Source organism: Erinaceus europaeus, chromosome 4 (genome assembly GCF_950295315.1).
Source record: "Erinaceus europaeus chromosome 4, mEriEur2.1, whole genome shotgun sequence".
NCBI lineage: Eukaryota > Metazoa > Chordata > Mammalia > Eulipotyphla > Erinaceidae > Erinaceus > Erinaceus europaeus.
The window spans coordinates 49,052,565-49,076,171 of NC_080165.1; the positions used below are offsets into that span (position 1 = coordinate 49,052,565).

Sequence of the window (23,607 nt, forward strand, 5' to 3'; positions counted from 1 at the left end):
TTTTGTGTCTGACTTCTTTTAAGCAACCTAAAGTTTTTGAGCTGTCTGCATATTGTATCATGTGCCAGTGTTTCATTTATTTTTATGGATGAATAATATTGAGATATACCATAATGTGTTGATTCATTTGCTAGTGAGAATTTGAGATGTTTCCATCTTTTAATTTTTATGACTAGCACTTCCATGAACACATATGTACATGTACTTGTTTGAATATCTATTTTCAATTTCTTTTGGTATGTACCTAAGAGTGAGATTATTCCCTGTTTTTGGATATCTCCCCTTAGTGATCTCATGACTACATAATAATATCATTTTAAAATTATTAATATTGCTTATTTGTACTTCTTCCCTATTTTAATTAATATGTCTTAGAAAGCAATTTTAAGTATATTAGTATACTTTATGAAACTTTATTTTTAAGGGTCATGTTTAAATATATCTTTGAATTGGTTATGTATTTTGCTTGGGTTTGTTGCTGCTCTTTTAATAATTTCCAGAGAGAATTCCAGGGATGATGGTGTTGGGACTCTATCCACAAGCTCTGGGATCCTTGTGTCATTCTAATGTGTACCCACATGACTTCCAAAATTCAGCACATGATTCTTTGTCAGAATCAGAAATTCCTGAAGCCACTTAACTTTGTAGATACAGTAAAATAGATGTCCTTGAAACTGACATTCTCTAAGCAAACCCTTCAGCAAAAACCAAAGATTGTCAGGGTATAAGTAACCCAACCTCATGCTTTCTAGCTAGAATAATTCTGAAATATATTTACACAGATTTATAGGGTTCCCCTTGGTCCTCTGTTGGTATGGTGCCTTAATGATGAACCCTTTTCAGAAGTCTTTCCCTTTTGCTGAAACCCTGCTGTGGGCTAAGTGCCACCTCCCAAAATAATTGAAAAAAGTTCATTCTTAATTCCCAATATCTGAGGACATGTTGTATTTAGATATTGAGACTTTAAAGGGTTAATTAAGTGAAAACAATTTCCTTTGGGGTGGCCTCTAGTTTAATCAGACTAGCGTCCTTGCAAAGAAGAGGAGATAAATTTTGCTCTCATATTTCTCTTTCTCAAGTTCCACATATGAGTGAGATCATCTAGTATTCATCCTTCTGGCTTATCTGACTTAATATGAGTCCTTCAAGTTCCACCCAAAATGTTACAAAGGAGAAGATTTCATCATTTCCTACAGCTGAGTAGAATTCCATTGTGTATATAAATCACAACTTTCTTAACCTCTTATCTGTCCTTGGAGATTTGATTTTGTTTCTAAATTTGGGCTTTTGTGGTAGATTGTAGCAGAATCAAGTACTCTAAAGGGAAAAGTCAGAAAAGTGTCCAGGGGGGGCTGGGGACCCAGTGCATGCTGGGAGAGGAGTACTTAAGTTGGTGGTGAAAAGTGGTATGCTGCAGACACCTATCATGGTGAGATAAGTAGTGATACTCATATAACAGTGATTATCTTATAAATCATTAGTTACCCAATGAAGTGATTTGGAAAAAAAAAGAGGAGACCATCCCATGCCTATGGACATTTAATTTTTGACAAGTGGGCCCAAACTGTTAAATGGAGAAAGGAGAGTCTCTTAAACAAATGATGTAGAGAAATTTGGACTGAAACATGCGAAGAAATGAAAATGAACCAGTACATTTCACCACACATGAAAGTAAACTCTAAATGGATCAAGGACTTGAATGTTAGACCAGAAACTATCAAATACCTAAAAGAAAATATTGGCTGAACTTTTTTCCTCCTAATTTTTATAGGCATTTTCCATAACAAGTTCAATAGCAAAGAAGACAAAAATAAAAATAAATCAATGGGATTACATAAAATTGAAAAGCTTCTGCACAGCAAAAGAAATCACCACCTAAACAAAGAGACTCCTTACAGAATTTGAAAAGATTTTTACATACCATACGTCAAATAAAAGACTAATAACCAAAAAACATAAAAAGTTCACCAAACTCAGCATCAATAAGAAATGACACCATCCAAAAATGGGGAGATTATATGAACAGAATATTCACCAAAGAATATATCCAAAAGCAATTACAGAAGCCAGATCTTCCACCTTTGGCACCCCATAATAATCCTGGGTTCATACTTCCAGTGGGATAAAGAATAGGAAAGCTTTCAATAGAGGGGATGGGATGTGGAGTTCTAGTGGTGGGTTTATGTGGAACTGTACCCCTCTTATCCTACGGTCTTGTCAATATATCAATTTTATAAATAAATTAAAAAATGTTAAAGAAAAAGATATCCAAAAGGCCACCAAACATATGAAAAATGCTCCAAGTCATTGATGGTTAGAGAAATGAGATACCATTTTACCCCTGTAAGAATGTCATATATCAGAAATTATAGCAACAACAAATGTTGGAGAGGTTGTGGGGGGGGTAAAGGAACCATCCTGCAAAGTTGATGTGAATGTATATTGGTACAACCCCTTTGGAGAGCAGTCAGGAGAACTCTCACAAGACTAGAAATGGACCTACCCTATGACCAGGCAATTCCTCTCCCAGAGATTATATTCTAAGGAAACAAACACACCCATACAAAAAGATCTGAGTATACATATGCTCCTAGAAGAATAATTTGTAGTAGCCAAAACCTGGAAGCAGCCCAGTGTTCAACAACAGGTGAGTGGCTGAAAAAATTGTGGTATAATATACACAGTGGAATACTACTCAGCTATTAAGAATGATGAAGTCTTCCTCTTCACTCATTTTCGATGGAGCTTGAAGAGATAATGTTAAGTGAGATAAACCAGAAAGAAAGGGATGAATATAGGGTGATCTTACTCATGAACAGAAGTTGGGAAAGAAGAACAGAGGGGGAATCCCAAAGCAGAACTTGAAGTGGGTTTGATATACTACTCCAAAGTAAAGGACTCAGAAGGTAGGAGAGACAATTTCAGGTCCTAGTGAATCATGGTGGAAGAGGATCTAGGCTGGGGTTGAGAGTATTTTATAGAAAATTGAGAAATTTTACACATGTATCAAAAGCTGTATTTACTATAAACTATTAACCCTCCCCCTGCAAAAATTAATTTTTAATAAAGGAAAAAAAGGATACCAAGACATGAATAGGCGCACACAATTGTTTGAAGATACAAGAAAAAGATGACATCTTTAAGCCAAGGAAAAAGGTCCCAACAGAAACTAACCTTGTCAACATCTTCCAAACTTTCAGATCAATGAAGTAAATTATTTAATTTAATCCAATAAATCTGTGGTGTTTCGTAATAGCAGCTTTAGCAAACTAATCCACTTCCAAACAGCTATTTGCTTTCAAATCCTTCTTTTGGAATCTAGTTCTGGGATAATTCAGATGAAGATTCCAAATTTATTGGCTTTCCAGATGTTCTTTTTCAATATGCAGTGTAAACACTATATTTCCTTCTATACATGCATTAATACATAATGTTGGATGGTAGAGTGACATGTTTACAGCAAAACAATCCTTATTGTTTAATTTGAAATATTTTCTATTTTCCATTGTAGTTTCTTCTTTGACATATGGGTATTATAATTTGAAATGACGTTATTTTGATTTTATATATGTTCCATTCATATATCATTATTGATCATAACTCAAAGGCCAGAATGGAGCCAAAATACTCTACCCAGCCATGAGGGAGCAGAAAGTACAACTTGTACATGTTTGGAAAGAAGAGGAAAAAAAAATCCATCACTACCACATAAACCAAGTTTTAAGGACTATCTTTCTGCAGGTTTCCTTCTCCATATGTATTAACTTTCTTCAAAATATAGAAGTCTCGGAATGGAATAATAATTCAAGCTATAAATGCATCTTTCATTTTGGTAGGAATTCCTTAGCAGCCCTTCAAAGCAGTTGTACCAAGTTTACATTCACCAGAAATACATACACATGTATTTTTGTTTGTACAACACTTACTACTCGCAGGTTTATACTTTTTTTAAAAATCTGTTTCGGTGAAATGAAATAGTATCTTGTAATTTTGTTACACCTTGAGTAAGAGTTAGATTGGTCAACACTATTTTTTTTTATTGTTGGGATTCACAGTAAAGAGTGAATTCACAATAAAGAGTAAATACAGCTGTTGGTACATGTATAACATTTCTCAGTTTTCTGCAAAACACTCTAACCCGAGCCTAGGTCCTCCTCCAACATCTTGCACCAGGACCTGTACCACCCCATCCCTAAGTCAGAGTCCTTTATTGTGTGTAGTGCATCAAACCCACTCCGAGTTCTGCTTTGGGATTCCCCCCTCTGTTCTTTTTTCCCAACTTCTGTCCATGAGTGAGATCACCCTATATTCATCCTTCTCTTTCTGGCTTATCTCACTTAACATTATCCCTTCAAGGTTCATCCAAGATAAGGCAAAGTTGGTAACTCCATCATTCTTAATAGCTGAGTAATACTCCATTGTGTATATTATAGCACAACTTTCTCAGCCACTCACCTGTTGTTGAACACTGGGCTGCTTCTAGGTTTTGGCTACTACAAATTATGCTACTAGGAACATAAGTATTCTCAGACCTTTTTGAATGGGTGTGTTTGTTTCCTTAGAATATAATCTCTGGGAGAGGAATTGCCTGGTCATAGGGTAGGTCTATTACTAGTCTTATGAGAGTTCTCCTGACTGCTCTCCAGAGGGGTTGGGCCAATATACATTCTCCTTAGGTTTGCAGGAGGGTTTTGTTACTATACTTTCTCATGTATGACATTCTTACAGGGAAGTCAACTCTATTTCATATCATGTGTCCCACTGTGAGTGTACGTTTTTTAAAACTTAATGGTAAGCTTAAAGAGATAGCTCACAAGATAGGGTATGTGCCTTGTTATATTTTATGTAAGGTTTTAAACCTCCTAGCATCACATGAGAGGTAGGATGGCACTGGGAAAAAGCCTCAGAGCTATAGTCTCTCTTTCTCTTTTTCTCTCTCTCCCCCTCTCTCTATCCCTCTTTCTACTATATAAGTGATATAAGCAGCCTGTAATTGTTAAATCCCACATTTTCAAGACCTCAGCACTATAGCAACAACAAAAAAGAATTATTAAATAAAACAAAAGTTATCTGTACATTCACCAACAGATTATTATAATAGGCCTCTGAGAATAACCCAAGTACTTAAGCAATATCTCAGACATCTATTTGGATACATAAATCAGAAGGCCTCTTATAAAAATAGCAAATAAACGGTACTTGTACTTGTTTTTGTTTTGTCTATTTTGCTCTGTAGGTCACATGGTAACTGTTACGATTAGTAAAAGTCCATTGGAGTAGTGCAAAAGAAGCTTTAACCAATATGCTGTAATTGTGATCCAAATAAAGCCTTATTTATGGACACAAAAAATGTGAGTTTGACATCATTTTCAGATGCCTCAATGTACTACTTTCTTTCACTCAACTATTGAAAAATACTGTAAAAAATATTATTGTCTCATAGGTTATATGAAAAGATACACTGGTCCATGTTTGATTTGATGGCCCTGTCTTGTTGATGCCTGAATTATACCAAAGCTTAGATTGAAATGGTATGAATAGAATAGAAAGCAATTATTTTCTATTAAGGTAGTTCTAGCAATCAATGTTTAATGTTAAGATCTTAGCTGGACCTTTCAAGTTTCTTCCTCCACCATTATACCTTATAATGATTTTCTTAGATGAGTGTGACTGGAACCATTGGTCCCAAAAGACTCTGCATTCTGGTGGCATGGTGACTTCATGTGGAAAGTATCAGGGACGCAAATCATAGAGTTTCTTGACAACTAAATCAAGCTCATCTCTCACGAATGGTTCAAAAACACACATACTATTCATCATATGAGTATGCCTATGCAGCACCTTTAACAAATATTTTGTTTAAAATAATAAATAGTAGACACCAAGTAGTATGCAAGAAGACTCAATAACTAAAATAATTTGAAAGCACACAAAAAAGGCTAAACAGAAGACAAAACAAACAAACAAAAAGACTTAAGGTCATGAAGATGTTCTTTGGGGCTTTGTCACTGGGCTGAAAGAATGAAGTGGTTCTAGAAGACTAAACAGAGATTAGGGAACATCTGAGAAGTTTGTGAACAAATTCCCAAACCTAATTTTGTAATCAAGCAGTTTATACAAATATTATACAAGCTCCCTGACTTATCTCTGGACTTTGCACAAGGCTAACATAATGGTACTTGCATGTTATTATAACTGATCTGCCCTGAAAAGCTTGCAACAAAAGACTTTCAGGCCTTGGGCTAGAAGTTCCAGTTTCAATCCCCAGCACCACTATAAGTCAGAGTTAAGTATTATTCTGATGTTTGTATCTATCTGTCTATCTATCTATCTATCTATCTATCTATCTATCTATCTATCTATCATTCATCTATCTACCTACCTACCTACCTACTTATCTATCATCTATCATTTATCTATAATTTATCTATCTCTATAATACCTTATATCTCTGTTTCATTGAAATAAAATAATATTTTCTAACAACTCTGATATCTATCTGCTTTGCAATGTATATTTTTGCTGTCTCAGTTTGGTCAAGCATAAAACTAGTTATGTCAAATCAATCTTTGATTTCTTCCAAGTCTGCAATACCCTCCAGACTCCAGTATTTATAGGTATGGAGATTGAAATTAATTCTAATCAGTATTCCAATCTTATTTCTCAAAATGACTGGGAGTTTCCTTGGATATGAAGGCAATCTGGTTGAGACATCTGTCACCCCATTGATCACCAGGGTTGATTTGGCCGATCCAGCTTGCTACGGAGGTGTCCCATTTCTCCTGAAGCTATGCTCAGTGGAAAAGGACAACTTTCCTCAATACTGGTCTTCTGTTGAGGGTATATGAGTAGCTGTGCTTCCCTACTAGAACTTCCAAACAAGCTCTTGATTCAGTCATTGCATAATTTTGTTGAGTGTGGCATATTATTTACTGAAATTATAAACTTAAGTCCTTGCTGAGTATAAACTTCTACATTCTCCCAGAGACTGAGCAGATATTTCCATCTGCACATATTTTTATTAAATGGTCTTCACAACAAATTACTAAGTAGAACAAGGGGACTAGAATCAGGACATGTTTTTTTCCTTTCTTCTTTTGCATTTTTAGTGGCAATGTTTCCACCAAGAAAGGCAGTAGTTCCCTTTTATTTTACCATCCAGTTCTTGTTACCAATCCTTTATTCATAATTTACACTAGTAACAAGGGATCTGGGGTTGCAGTAACTGATGAGAACAAAACCTGGTAACCTTCTGAAATATGGGGACAGATATTCTCAAGACAACTGAATCATGGTAGTGCATTTCAGTCTATAGTTTCTAATTTTCTTTTTCATAGAGTTTCCTTTGTATGAGTTATTTTCATACTGTGAAAATTAATGTACAGAAACTATTTAAATGAGCTCAAAAGGCTAGAAGAAACTTTCTACACATGAGTAATCAACAAACTACAAGACTCAGTATGACCTGCATCTTCAATGGAAAGTAATGTTGCTTTCCTAACCAAGAAGGAAACGAAATGTTCATTGTATACTATGTCTCTCACACCTCCAAAAGTCACCAAACACCACTTTCCACAGTGCTATTTTGTTGTTGTTGTTGTTATTTTGTTTCCACATAAACCCATTCTGTTGTTGAAGTAACTGATTGCATTTTGTCTGTGTCAATGATGCTAATAGATGACTGGTTTCAAAACAAAGAGGAAAAGAAATAGAGGATGTATTTCTGTGGTGTTGAGGAAGATCCAGAAGTTAAAAAATCTCTTTTCCCCAAGTGTATTTGATCTCAGTTCATGTTTTTATGGTGAATAAACTCATGTTTATTATATACACTAAACTATCTAACAGCCAGGCTGTTCATGAAGAAGTGATCCTTCTGGTAAATGCTGTGGTAACATCCCTGAAATTCCATCACCTGTTCAGAGAAGTTCTTGAGACTTAGACATGAATGAGGAAAATCCATTCAGCCATATGACACTGAGTATATATTATTTATTTATTTTGTTACCTGGGTTCTCTCTGGAGTTCAGTGCCTGGAAAGCTCTATCATTTCTGACTGCAATTTTTTTTCCTTTTTGGTTTCTGTTTTGATAGAGGAAAAGAGTAAGAGAGAGGTAAGAGAAAGGGACAGAGAATAGAGACATCTGCAGCACTTCTCCACCACTTGTGGAGCTTCCCCTTTGAAAGTGAAAACTAAGGAATAGGTCATCATTCATGGCCACTCAGTTGTTGTTGAACACTGGGCTGCTTCCAGGTTTTGGTTACTACAAATTATGCTGCTAGGAACATATGTATACTCAGATGTTTTTGAATGAGTGTATTTGATTCCTTAGAATATAATAATAATTCCTCTCTGGGAGAGGAATTGCCTAGTCATAGGGTAGGCATATTTCTAGTCTTGTGAGAGTTCTCCTGACTGTTCTCCAGAGGGTTGTGCCAATATACATTCCCATCAACTTTGCAGGAAGGTTCCTTTACCCTCTACAAGCTCTCCAACATTTGTTGTTGCTATCCTTTCTGATGTATGACATTCTCAGAGGAGTGAGAGCCATGAATAAAAAATATATTTTATTAATTAAATTAATATAGTACATAGTATGTAATTTGATTAAAATATTTTATTTATTTATTTATTTTGGATAGAGAAAATAAAAAGTAAGGAGGAGAAAGAGAGAGAGAGACTGGCAGTACTGCTTCACTGCTAGTGAAGCTTCCAAGCCTGAAGATGAGGATTAGGTGATTGAGCTCTGGTCATTGGATGCTTTAGCATGTATACTATATTTTGTACACTCCCAGCCCCTTGAAAAGTCTAAATAATTGAAAAGACCTCAGTCTCAAGCATTGTACCCCCTACCATAGCAGCTATATAATACCACCTTCAGGAGCATAAAAGGAGCCATGAAGGAGAGGGACAGAGGAATAGAATATTTTAAAGGAAGAAAAACCCCATTTTCATAGTGTACATGCAAAGCTTTTTCTCTTTACACAAAAGACTGGCATACAAAATTTTGATTGGCTTGTGGCACAGAGCCAACAGACATTTCCAGGTTATTTCAACTGAATAAGGACTGAAGAGAGGTAGTCTAGGATTCTGTGTCTGATGGTTCCAAAGGTAAATAAAACTTATAGATTTATTTCAAAAACATTGATGTTCCCAGTTCCCAATGAGCCCTTACTGTGACTCCAACTTACTCCTTAGAGAGACCTAAGCTTTAATTATATTTCAGAGAGGAGGTCAAAACTGATTTTTCCCTAGAACCACAAATAGGAACATGTATTATATTCTAATCTTTTGTTTCAGGAAATGGCTTACTTTTTTCCACATTAAGGGTAAGTATTTTCTATGGGACTATGATTAATATCTCCTTAAGAACAAAAATGTAAGGGAGGGGGCATGTAGTGCTCAATTTGTATCTTGGATTAAACTGCAAAATGCATTTTCTTTTATAATCATTTTCTCATTTGCCTAACTCTCAATGAATTGAAATTCTTTTGCTTAAGAATTTATTTTTCTCATTGTCAGTTTTCTGATGAGTTTGTTTTCTGCATAATTATCGGTTTTCTGCTCTAGATGATTTTGAAGATAAAATGGGTTTTGAACCTAGCCCATTTAATGCCAGGACAATAGTCTTTTACTTAGAGAAACAAACAAACAACAACAACAAAATTAATAATGGAGCTATTTTCCTCTGAATTGACTCAGTCGTTAAAATATCCCACGTCTAACTCCTTTGTTCCTGAAGATCTTCACATTTCTTTATTTTCTTTATTTTCTTTTGGAACGTCTCCTACCATGTGTTTTGGGGATCTGCATATAGCTAAGCAGCCACTGTCTCCCTTTTTAGGATGATTTCCCCTCTTCCTGAGCTGATTTTCTAGTGTGAAATAACTAGAAGAACTTAATTCTCTATCTGTTTGGATATACTTCACATGGAATCTTTTCTACCAACTGAGTCACTCCCATCAAAATATCCATGAGAATTTCACATAACCTCATTTCCCTCAGTTAATGTTACCAGTTAAGCATAAGACAGAAATATCCTTAGAAGATATATGGCTCCTTCTTAATCAGTGCTGGCCTAGAGTAGAGCAGCTGTGCCCCAAGGGGGAAAGCAAGATACTCACTAACACTGGCCACTGTTAAAACAAACAATGGGGATTTTATTCTAAATTTAGTTTCTCTTCCTTCCTGTTTCTTTCTTTCTTTTTTACTTTCTTTGTTATTACCACCAGGATTATCACTGAGGCTCATTGCCTGAACAATGGATTAATTGCTTCCAGTGGCTATTTGTTTTTGTTTGTTTACTTTTTCCTTTTCATTGTGATAGAGAGAAATTGAGAGGAAAAAGGAGATAAAGAGAGAGTGAAAGATACCTGCACCACTGCATCACTACTAGTAAAGCTTCTCCCTCCAGGTGGGGCCTGGGGGCTTAAACCTTGTGTCTTTACACATGACAATGTGTGTACTCTACTAGGTGCATTCCTTTATCCATGAAATTTAGATTCTTTATTTTTATTAATCTTTTTAAAATATTTATTTATTTATTCCCTTTTGTTGCCCTTGTTTTATTGTTATAGTTATTATTGTTGTTGTTGGATAGGACAGAGAGAAATGGAGTTTCTAAACTGAGGTTTTTCACACTGCCCCACTTATTGGCTTGTTAGGTTCGGGAATACAAGGAAGACACCAAGAGACAAGATGCAAAAAGCAAAGAGTATTTCTAGCCAGACTAGGGCCGAGAACCTACACAGACACAGCTGTTCTAGGTGCTCAGCCTCAAACCCCAACACACGAGGAGATATATAGGGTATGGGTTACAGAGCATACATGACAAGCTTAGCCTTGTGGTTATCTTCTTTACACATCTGGGGGAAATGTATGGAAATGTTTAGCGCTCTCTATCTCTCCGGAGATGCCTTGGAGATGCTTAATGGTCTCTATCTCTCCAAAGATGCCTTAGAAATGCTTAATGGTGTCTCTCTTTCTCCAGAGATGCCTTTCTTTTCTTTCTTTTTTTCTTTTTTCTTTTTTCTTTCTTTCTTTTTTTTTTTTTGCAGCACAATTCCATTTTATTAGTTTAGTGCAGGACAACAATTCCAGGTTTATCCCCAATTTCAGTTTCAAAACAAACAGGCTTGAAACACAGTCTTAAAATCTGGTAATCACCAGTGAGTGTATAAGAATATGAAAAATGAATTGGTGTTCTGTTCACTGGGAACACTCATGTTTGAAAGTGTTAAATTTCAGTTGATCCTGGGCATCACAGACGATGCAGAAGAGATGGCACCTCTTCAAGTACCATTCATTTCATTCTTTTGCATTTCCATGAACCCCCCTGGTTGACCTTTAATCAAAGTGCAAACACCTACAATTAAAACTGTCCATTGAAATGAAATACAATTCAAGAAGAACAAACTTGTATTTGTTAGCATTAACTTATGAGGTAATTTTTCACTCTCACATTTTCTCATAGCACAGTTGTAAGAGATGCGTCTCTTGACGAGGCATCATTCAGATGCAGGTTTTCACAAGGCCCCTTTTCCTGGAGCCCAAAATCAAGTCATAAAACTCCATGCATCCTAGAAATATTAAAGACCATGTGACATAGGACTGAAAAAAAAAATCAAGTTAGCTAACTTGAAAAGAAAAATACATTGTGCTTTCTGTGATGTTCGTTAAAACCATTTGAAATTATTTTAACTGGAACTAAGTGACTAAGATTCCAACAGAAATAGAATATCTGTAACAGGCTTACTCCCTCTGTCCCTCTTCCTTGCATACCCCCCACCCCTTGGCAATGTGGTGAGGCACCAGCTTCAGAGGGAAGAGAATGAACTTCCCAGAACTTAAGAGCAGCCAGGTGACTGAGTTCACACTGCTTTTCTGGGGGGTGCAAAGACCCTGAAGATCTTTCTACACAGCCTCACGTTCCTAAGACAAGTCAAAGCGGACCATCAAACTGAAATATTCCATATTTCCCAGTAGTCAGCCAGCTGGGCTCCGAAGCTGCTAACTCCTCCCCCTGCCCAGGCTGCAGACTAACCTGAATCTCAGCTTTCAGAGTCCAGATGCTACAGAGCGGGGCCGGGTGGAAGCCATTCAAAGCCTAGTGAAATGGGACTGTAAACTCCCACTTTCTGTCACCCGTCAACTTCCTGTAGTTCAGATCACCCTTGAATAAAATCAAATGAGCTTTCTGGAGTTCTGTGTATAAGTCAGGAGTAACCTGAGACATGGCAGAGAATTCGTGGGGCAGGGTCCAAAAGATATGATCATGGTAAACTGACTTCCCCACCTTCAGGTAGCTTTCCCAGTCAAGCCCACACCTGGATAAATTCTTATCACTAGAACTCTTGGACTGTTCAACTAGCCAGGTAAAATCACGTCTAGTGGTGTCAGACACAAACCAGAGAATCGTTTTCCCATAAAAATGGATCTCAGTCGCTAGTCTTGAGGACAGCAGGGAGTGAGCTAGAGCAAGATCTGTGACCAGTTCAAACCCAGAGTTATCCAGAACAATGGCCACTCGAACAGCAGCTGCACTGTCCGTTTCTGTTTCCTTGCTGGGCCTAAGCAAGGCCCAGAGGTGTTTACTAAGATGTCATTTACTAAGATGAAAGTTTGCAGCTCACCCAGAGACGTTATTATGTTGGTCTTCTGGGAGCTAGTTTCTCCACCTGATAGAGACAGTTCACACTTATTGCCCCAGAGTGAAATCTGAAGAAACTTGAAAAACTCGTTTTTCAGCTGGTTTTCATCAAGGACCTCAAGAGTGCTGATCAATTCCTGTAGGTAGGTACATAAAGCAATGACAGATTCCTGAGACTCAAAGAAATTTTGGTCTTTTGATTCTTTAAATACATCAAAGTCATCGATTGGTGGACTCTCAGTGATTGTTTCATGAATCCGACGGCACATGTAGCACTCCACGAACAGCCACAGAGAGAAGAACCACTTGCCTTCCCGTCACTTTCACTTAAGACTCTGCTGATAGTCCAGGTACTGGTTCCATATATCAGTATCTGCAAACTTCTCAACCGAAGGGATCATGGGCTAATCTGTTTGCAATTCATTCCATAATTTAGAAAGAAGAGAAATAGCCTTCTTTTCAGCTTCCAGGCCTTTCTTCCCATGTTTCTCAAAAAATTTACTTTTATGTCTATGCAAGGAATCTATTGCCTTCGTTAAGATCTGTGGTATTCGGTTTTTTGTTGTTATGTAGGCAAACGATGCTACTTCGCATCCAGAGAGCGAAGCCGGCTGTCCCAGAGATGCCTTTCTTAATGCTCAACTTATCTTTGTTCCTGTTGACTCAGGGCCATGGGTTAAATCTCCAGTAACTGTCCTAAATTCCAGGACCTGTTTTTCTCGAAATTGGGGCCTATCTCATTTCTGCAGTTTTTGGAGCCTGTCATGGAGTCACTGCAGTCTGCATCCTTCAGGCTTAGTGACTTTCTTTGATGGCTTGTAGTCTCACTTTATTCTTTGCACTCTATCCTCTTCCAGAGTGTCTGGAATTTTCCTCAAATTACACATTTCCTTCATAGATATATACAACAGCAAAAAGTAAAATTTACTTCCTTCTATAAAACTCAATAGTCAGTTAGTTAAAATAGCTACTCTTTGACATAAACACAAATTAGTTCCATATAATGTGCTGAGCACTAATCTCTAATTTGATTTTATAGTGAAGGCCACACAGAGTCTCTTTTAGGAAGCTACCATCTGTGCTGACACTTAACTGTATGTAACTATTATATTGCACTGAGACTCATGAAACTTGAGGGGTCCCTCATATAGGTATCATGAGTTATAACAAAGTTCCAAATGTCCTACCATCTTAATCTTTTCCCCAAATAAGAAAACATTTGAGAACCTAACAAATAAGTTCATATATACCTACATGAACACTTTACATTATAGGAAAAGGCAGTCTGGAGGACAAGACAGAGATAGCTGAGAAAAGTTTCTACTGATGTTTACCTCAGACTTCATGTAAAAATATTCTCCCTTGAAGGCAGGGCGGTAGCACAGTGGGTTAAATGCACATGGGGCTAAGTGCAAGTACTGACTTAAGGATCCTGGTTTGAGCCCTGGGCTCCCCACCTGCAGGTGGGCTGCTTCACAGGTGGTGAAGCACATCTGCAGGCATCTTTCTCTTCACCTCTCTGTCTTCCCTTCCTCTCTTTCTGTATTATCCAACAACAACAGCAATGGCAACAATAATAATAAAAACAACAAGGGCAACAGAATGGGGAAAATGGCCTCCAGGAGCAGTGTATTAAGTAGTGCAGGCACCAAGCCCCAGCAATAACCCTGGAATATACGTAAATTATATTCTCCCTTGATCTCACTTCCCCTTTTCTAAGCAGTAGACATTCACAGATCTGACTAAGTCTGTGTGTGGCAACAAGCAGTGAAAATAGTACTCATATCTGTGGTCAGCCTATATTCCTCCCAAATCATTCAGGGAGATAAGATATAGGCAAAGGGGCAAGGGAATATGCACATATAATAGAATAAAGTTTTGCAACTCATTCTGTGTCAATACATGTTTGAATTAAACTTGATAAAATTAAATATCCTAATTATGTCTTCTGTATTTTATTAATGGGAATTTATTTTATGATTTAAAAAATATTGTTTTTAATATATATGTGTGTGTGTGTGTGTGTGTGTGTGTGTGTGTGTGTGTGTGTGTGTGTGTGTGAAAGAGAGAGAGAAAAATATATAACCAGAACACTGTTCAGTTCCGATTATGGGGGTACTAGGATTGGATCAGGGACTTTGGCATCTCAGGCATGAAAGTCTTTTTGCATAGCCAGTATGCTATTTCCCATCCTTATTATGTATTTCTTCTCTCCATGTAACAACTTCAAGTATTATTCATACATCATATATATATGACTGTATTCCATTACCACACTCATGTGCCAAAATGGCATCTCTCCTCTACTTAATTTATTGAAAAGATTATCACAGTTTTCTGGTAAATTCCAAAGCTGACATAAATATTAAACCTGAAAGAGTAACTACAGATGCGTGACAAAATTTAAATTGGAAGGTGAGGTCATTTTGTCCAGTCCAGATCCTATTTTCAATTAAGATTTCAGATGTTATTATATTGGGAATTACCAATCAGGATAGTAAGAAATAAAAGACAGATAAGTGAGCCAGAGAAAGCCATGGGAGAGCGAAGAAAAAGAGGCACATTTTTGAGAAAGTAGATAATAGAACAACAACAAAAAAAAAAAAAAGAAAAAAACAAGGAACCTATTCATTTTGTCTTACTTGCTGACAAAAGTCAAACTTAAGCATTAGTAGACTGGCATAATTAGTTGTAGAACTTATAATGGGAGGAAAGATAAACAGGAACCAAAATTAGAATCTTAGAAAACACCTGTATTTAGAGGACAGTAAAAAGAGAAGAAAGACTTAACAGAGATAACTCAACTTCAAGGCATATTTCTTGCAAGCCTGAGACCCTAGTGGCCTCAACAGAACAGAAAACTGTTCTGGGGTTCTTGGGAATCTGGTGGTAGCCCAGCGGGTTAAGCGCACATGGCGCAAAGCGCAAGGGCCCACATAAGGATCCCGGTTCCATAAGGATCCCGGTTCCAGCCCCCGGCTCCCCACCTGTAGGGGAGTCACTTCACAGGCAGTGAAGCAAGTCTGCAGGTGTCTATCTTTCTCTCCCCCTCTCTGTCTTCCCCTCCTCTCTCCATTTCTCTCTGTCCTACCCAACAACAATATCAACAACAACAGCAATAATAACTACAACAACAATAAAAAAACAACAATAGCAACAAAAGGGAAAACAAATAAATATTAAATTTTTTTAATGTTCTGTTCTTTCTCTTTGTCTCTATATATGTGTATATATATATATATATATATACATAATCTCATTCTCTATTTTTCATAAAATAAATATACCTAAACATGTCTAAAGAAGCAAGAAAGGAAGCCACATAAAAAAACAGTGCAGTATATGAAAGCATGGTAAAGAAAATTTGATGTATGATATTTTATGATGTTGTAGAACTGTACTATTCAAAGTGTGGTCCTCAAAGTAGTATTTGGAAATGCAAATATTTATGCTTATCCCTACTAAATTTACTGGAAATGGGAGAGAGTATAAAAATTTGTGCTTAAAAAGTTTGTGAAGTGATTTCTTAGGCACACTAGAGTTTTAAAGACAAGATTATAGCACATATTTAGAAAATGAGTTGCTACTGGTATATATTTATTGATATTAGTTTCTCAAGTATAATTTTTAAAGATTTATTTTTGTATTTATAATGGGGAAAAAGGTCAGAGCACTGCTCAACCATAGCATATAATGGTACCAGAGAGGAAGAAGGCTAAGCTGAGTTTGAAGAGTAAGATGGGAGTGTGTGTGTGTTAGAAAGAGATTCCAAATAAATTAATGCAAAACCAAACAGGTGTGGGAAGTCCCAGAAAATCTGAGATTTGTTTTCACACTTTGTATGGTTTGAAGACATAGTAGAAAGCAGATAAGGATACTGAGAATCTTATTTCTAAGGGTATGATTTTTCCCACTATAAGACTAAAAGTTATCAGTAGAAAGTAACATAATTAAGTTGTCATAGGAAGATGAGAAAAAAAAATGGTGACTTAATTTCCACTGTTATACAAAAGTACATATTATTTATTAACTTGTTAATTAAGCATATGCATGTATGTAGTGATACTCAGCAAGGCAAGAATAGCATGTCTTGTTCATTATTTTAGTTCCCAGCATGGTCCCTAAAATACCAAGGTACTCAATATATACCTGTTAAAATAAATAGAAAAGTCATTTATCTGTCTTATATACTAAATGATGTCTTCACCGGTATTTAATAAATATTGGAGAAAGGAAGAAACTAGTCTGTAAGCATAATAGACTTCTCTTGTGAAGTTCAGTTTTTTTTTTTTTTTTTTTGTAGGGCTCACGTAAAACTTTATGAAGTGGGGCAACTATGTCCTCTTTGGCATGAATTCTCAGAACCGTGTCAACCTGACGGTGATCATTTTCTTTATCAGCATGAAAGAAATGTGAAAACATTAAGCTAAATGAAATACTGTGATTCCACAAACATGAGTACGGTACCTAGGATTGTGACATTAATAGAGACAGCATGTACAATAGAGGTTACCAGGGGCTGAAAGATGAAGGTAGTGGGGGAGTTATTGTTTGATGAGTAGAGACCTTCCATTTCAGAGTAATGATGAATGGTGGTGATAGCAGCACAACAGTGAGAATGTACCTAATGGCACTAACCTGGACACTTAAAAAAATGCTAAAAATGGTAAGTCTCATGTCATTCATATTTTACAACCATGAAAAATGTTTTCAACTTAAGCTTACTGGGAGCTCTGAGCTCATAGGTAGAGTTTATGCAAAATACATTTAACTATTTCTTTGGGGATTTTGTTTTGTTTTTTGGTCAACTTAAAGTCTTTTCTCTTAGACTAATTGAGCTCTCCAGAGAAAGAGTTTTTCAAATTTCCCTGCAGGATACAGACAAGCTGCCAACATTCTGAAAGCAGAATGAGGGAAGAGGGCATAGGTCTTGGTGTTTAGAGTGTAAATATTTACTTAACCTCCTCCAACCTGAGTTAGTCCTTTCATTAAGATCTTCCTAAATTGAACATGGGGTTCAAAGACCTTCTCTTCCATTTTACCTCACTATTTTGCTAGAGTGAAGGAAGTCTGCACATAGAAGGGAAGGTTTCTAATTTTACATAGATTTTCCCCCCAACTTTCCATTTTTGATCCTACACCTCAAGCCCTGTTTGTAAAGATAACTGATCCTATCAGTTTCTGAAACTTATAAGATTCTTTAATATCAAAATTCATTTTTCTCAGATACTATAAGACAGTTATTATTTGTGCATCTATTTACCATTTACTTCTATCTTGTTTTCTTTGTCCTTAGTGATTTATGGAAGTGAAAAAGCCTGTTGTTGTTGAAAGAAGGAACTTATGATAAAATGAGAATAGACATATGTGTTTGATTTACTGTCTTTGCCAGTAATTCTCTTCCATAGTTTTCACAATGCTATTTAAAAAAACGCTGTTAACTGGGGTCTGGGAGGTAGCAAAGTGGGTTAAGTGCACATGGTGCAAAGCGAACCAGCATAAGGATCCTGGTTTGAGCCCCCAGCACCCTACCTGCAGGGGGGTCACTTTACAAGTGGTGAAGCAGGACTGCAGGCGTCTTATCTTTCTCTCCTGTCTGTCTTCCCCTCCTCCCTCGATTTCTCTCTGTCCTATCCAACAACAGCAATAATAACAACCACAACAACAAGGGCTACAAAATGGGAAAAATAGCCTCCAGGAGCTCTGGATTTGTAGTGCTGGTACCAAGGCCCAGCAATAAACCTGGAGGCAAAAAAAGGAGAAGAAGAAAAAGAAGAAGGAGAAGGTGGAGGAGGAGAAGGAGAATAATCAGCTATTTAAAATGGTGAATTCACCTTATTAAAAAATGCTATAACTTCTTAGGTTCTATTAACATAATATAACTATTTAAAATGAGAAAGTGAGGATTTAAACTCCAAAATATTGCTTTTATAGTAGTTCTGGGCACATCTCTTAAAACTATAGAAACTGGAATTTCTTTGGAGAACAGTATTAATGTTAATATTATAGAGGTTGGGAATATTTTTAACAGAAAAACTTCAGAGTTGAGCTCAAGTATAACAAATGATCATTTTGTTTATTCACACATTAATTTATTCATTGAGTTTCCACCATGTTCTAAGAAACTCCTTCCAGTGCAGGGGCATGTGGTGAGCATGATGGATTCTCAGTTCTTATGGAATTTATAATCTACTGAAGGGAAAAGGGACTTAACTCTGAATGAGCATAACAGTATAGAGCAGATGAATAGAAACAGAACCAATGAATAGAAACTTCTGGATATCATTTGCAAATAAGGAAAGAAGACTGTAAAGAGATAGAACTTGTAGCATGATGAACAGCTTGATCAGCACCTCAGATGGTGATGAGAACTAGGACAGTTCCAATAAACTTTAACAGAAAAGTTAGTTTCAGGGACATTGATTAGAATCTAAATGCTTCTCCTTGCCAGATGTTGACCTTGTTCAAATCACTTATCTTCTTTGGGCTGCCATTGTTTCATGTGTTTAAAATGTGACTAATAATATATACTCAGTAGTGTATTATGAATATTAATATATGTTTCTGTGTAAAGTGCTAAGAAGAGTATCTGTAACATTTAAGTGCTATGTGAATATTAGTATTCTTTTTTAACTAATATTTTATTTTGAATAAAGTATAAACTTATAGAAAAGTTATGAAAACAGTACAATGAACATCTATCTACACTTCATCTACATTTGCCAAATATTAACATTTTACACACTTGTTTTATCTCTCAGAGTGCTGTGTTGGTCTGTTACTGGACACTTCATCCTTATATACTTCTTCATATGATTTCCTAAGAATGAAGACATTCTTCCACTCATTAACAAATTTTCATATGCATGAATATGAAAGTATTTGAAGTTTTGGCTTCCTTTCTTCCTGTCTTTTATTTGATAGAGACAGCAAGAAAGGGGGAAGTAAAGAGAGATAAAGAGAGACACCTTGGGGGCTGGGCAGTGGGGCAGCAGGTTAAGCGCACATGGTGCAAATCTCAAGGACCAGCATAAGGATCCCTGTTCCATTTACCCATCCCCTACCTGCTGGGGGTCGCTTCACAGGCAGTAAAGCAGGTCTGAATGTGTCTATCAATCTCTTCCCTTCTCTGTCTTCCCCTCCTCTCTTGATTTCTCTCTGTCTTATCCAACAATGATGGTAGTAGTAACAACAATAATAACAACAACAATAAACAACAGGAGCAACAAAAGGGGAAAAACAGCCTCCAGGAGCAGTGGATTCAAAGTGCAGGCACCAAATCGCAGCCATAACTTTGGAGGCAAGAAAAAAAAGAGAGAGAGACATGTACATCACTATTTCACTATTTGTGAAGCTCCCCTGCCTCAGGTGGAGAGCTGGAACTTGAACCCAAGTCCTTATATGAATAAGTAAATATGTTATGAATAGCATATTTAATTATTCGTTTATTCAATTGAGTGTGCACACAGCCTGGCCCTCATATTCATGAATTTTAACGTGACATATTCAATTTTCTAGCATAAGCCACATTCAGTTCTCTCCAACTAGCCTAATGATTTCCTTGCAGCTTTTTAAAAAACACTAATAATATGATCAAGGACTGGATACTACATTTGCTATTTTTTCTAGAACCTGTCAACATTTTTTTTTTCATAACACTGACATTTTTGAGGAGTTCATGGTATTTTACAATGTACCTCATTTTATTTTTCTTCAGGATTAAAAACAAGCCTAACATTGTTTTTCTTGATATATTACATCAGAAGTCATTTGAATTCTCTTTGCCCAATCATGCCCATTTAGTTTAAAAAACAGTCATTATCCTTCCCCATGGTAAGGTGTAAGTCATCTAAGAAGATACACTCTGAGATTGTATGAATATGCAATTCTCTGGACGGCCTTTTCATCCAGTAATTTTAGCAACCATTTAATGAATTTATTGTTATTTCACCCTGGGCATGGGATGGTTAACAATATGAACAACAAAAAAGAGAGATTTAAGAAACAAGATTACCATAAAATAGAGTTGGAATATACAGCTAGTATTAGCCCCGCTTGGTAGAAAAGAGCATAAAACATTTGTTAATTTCTCTAATAATCATAAGCTAATGAGACTGGGTAAAGTTCCTTAAATTTATACCACTATAAAGTGGGAATGCTAGTTTCTACATAGCAAGGTTCACTTATAGAATGGATATAGAAGGAACCTTGATGACAAAGATGATGATGCATGCAAGATCAGAGAATGAAAGTGACAAATTATTAGATAGCTTTAGGGAGGTTGGAGAGAGGGAAAATAATGAAATGGATATGTAAATCTGGGTGTGGTCAGAACTCATCTGATAAGAGAAACAAAGGACACAAGGAAAAAAGTTCATTGATTAAGTATAATTTGAATGCTTAAGTACCATCTACTTTAGAACTGATCAATTTTAAAGAGTGGTTTTGAGGTTTATCATATCATGGAGACTGTGGTGTTGTTTCCTAGATTTGGATGTGGGCAAATTCTGGGAGAAGGAAGATAAAATGCTTCGGGGTCTTTTTTGTTTGTTTGTTTTTCTTCATATTCAGTCTTAACTGGTAGTGGTACAACTGTTCTGAAGTGTAGTGCAAAAATGTTAAGAAATGGTGTTGGACTATTTGCTTAACCAACACCTACCTGCATTGTGGATAAAAATTATGAAATTCTAAACTAAGCTGGCTCAGAGATTCTGGTTCTGTCTATCTGAAGTGAAGCCAATAGCTGGGGTAATGAGATGAATAAACCAAAAAAAAAAAAAAAGCTCAGAATGAGAAGTTAATGTGTGTTATCAGATGATAGCCAGTAGTTGTATGCTGGAACAACGTAGCATTGGCTTTAATTCTAATTAATAAGAAGAAGAGTAGGCACCAAAGTCTTTTATAGATGGCTTGAGGCATTTCAAAGCATATGTTACTGAGGAAAGAAAACACACACACATAAGAATAACCTGTTCTGAGAGCTGCATTTCAGATCAGTGCTGTCCAGCCTGTAATTACTAGCCATATGTGACTGAGCTAGAGTGAAAAAAGAGTTGATGTACTCTCAGGATTTACTTTCTGAATAATTCAAGTTTCTAAAAATGCTTTTACTATGGAAAATGTACAATGAATTAAAATTTATTTTTAATTAATCAACATCACATAAACTTAAAAATGACATTCAGTTAAACTAGTACATTTCAAGTAATCAGTAGTTATATAGGACAGTGTAGGTATAGGACATTTCTATCATCAAGGAACATTCTATTGGGCAGTACTGCTAAAGAACTGTTGATAACCTGAAAAAGTCCACTTATAGTAGAAAATTGCTGTTATTTGGTATCATTTTAAAGATTAGGAAAATCTTGATATTTAGTGACTAAATGATTGTTATAGGGTCAATGAGACAGCTCAACTGAGAAGGCTCTTGCCTCGCCATGCACATGATCTAAGTTCATGCCCCTGCCATTCACAGAACTCAGGAAAGCTTAGGCTTTATAAGTTTCTCTATCTCTTTCTGTCCCTGTCTCTCCCTTTCTATCTGAAAAAAAAATGGCCCAGATGAAATCTTACAGATGATAAAAACTAAGCAAAAAAAAAATATATATATATATAGTATTATTTTATTTTAGTTGGTCTTATTGCCAACTAAAAAGAGACTGTAGCAAGTCATGAATTGTAAAGACATAATGTCCATTATAGTCTATTATTGGTATATGATAACAGTATGTAATATTAACTATATATGTCATATATAATGCCCATATATGTTCACTGGGACAATGAGACTGAGCTTCCAAACCCTCTAACCTCAAGTAACAGATGTAAGGGTGGAGGTAAAAACTTCCCCTACTGCTTGTGGCTCCTCACAGCTGGTTAAACTACAAATTCACATTAGACAGATTCAAGGCAGAAAATGACCTAATTATTATTATTATTTTCCATAAAGACAGGGAGGCAGAGGGAGAGCATAAGACTTCCTTCAATGTAGTGGGGGACAGAATAGAACTGACTTGAGTACATGGCAAAGCAGCACACTCTCCAAGTGAGTTATATCACCAGCTCAACCAAATTAAATTATATGGATATGGATATGGAGAATTTATGTGAATGTATATTATAAAATAAAGAGGCTGAGGAAATAGCAAAGTGGTTATGCAAAAGACTCTGATGCCTGAGCCTCCAAGGTTCCAGATTCAGTCCCCAGCACCACCATGAATCAGAGCTGAGCAGTAAAATAAATAAATAAGTAAGTAAGTAAATAAATAAGAAAGACAAACTGGGGGGGTATCCTGAGCTAAGAATTGTGATAGGAATCTATAGAGTTCACAAGGCTAGGAAGGCATCTTACCTAGAGACGGTGATGATTTCACTTTCTTTAATTCCCCCCCTTTTTTTTTTCACTGCCAGCAGGATTATTGCTGGAGCTTGGTGCTAGCACTACAAATTCATTTCCTTTTTTTTTTTGTTTTTATTAGATAGAACAGAGCGAAATTGATTGAAGACAGGGAGATAAAGAGTGGGAGAGAAATATAGATATCTGCAGACTTTTGTGAAAGGGACTCCCTGCCTGGGTGGGAGAATTCAAATTGAGTACTTGCACTTGGTAGTATGTACTTAACCAGATGTGCAACCCCCCCTACCCCATCCAGCCCCTCTGCCCAGGAGATGATTTCATATTACAGTATTTTACCTCTGGATTTGTGCCCTGCCTTAGATAGATTTCTCTGATTTAAAGGTTATTTCTGGAGATATCATTAAATCTGAATCTTCATTCTTTAAGTTAATGGCAAAGTTTCTTGAGACCTACAGGTCTTGGTTGACCAAGGTTACATGTATTAGAAAAATCCTGCTCTGGATATCATGGGGGTGGGGGGAGAATCTATCTAAACATTTGAGAGAGGCCAAAACTGGAAAAGCTGCCTAGACTGTCCTCTCTCAGGGACTACACTATGAGCGT

At 36.5% G+C, this 23,607-nt stretch overlaps 1 pseudogene; it reads right to left on the bottom strand.

The window, feature by feature from the left end:
• Positions 1 to 11,462: 11,462 nt before the first annotated feature.
• The window catches only part of LOC103128457 (damage-control phosphatase ARMT1-like), a 239,455-nt pseudogene continuing 227,310 nt past the window's right edge, over positions 11,463 to 23,607 (bottom strand).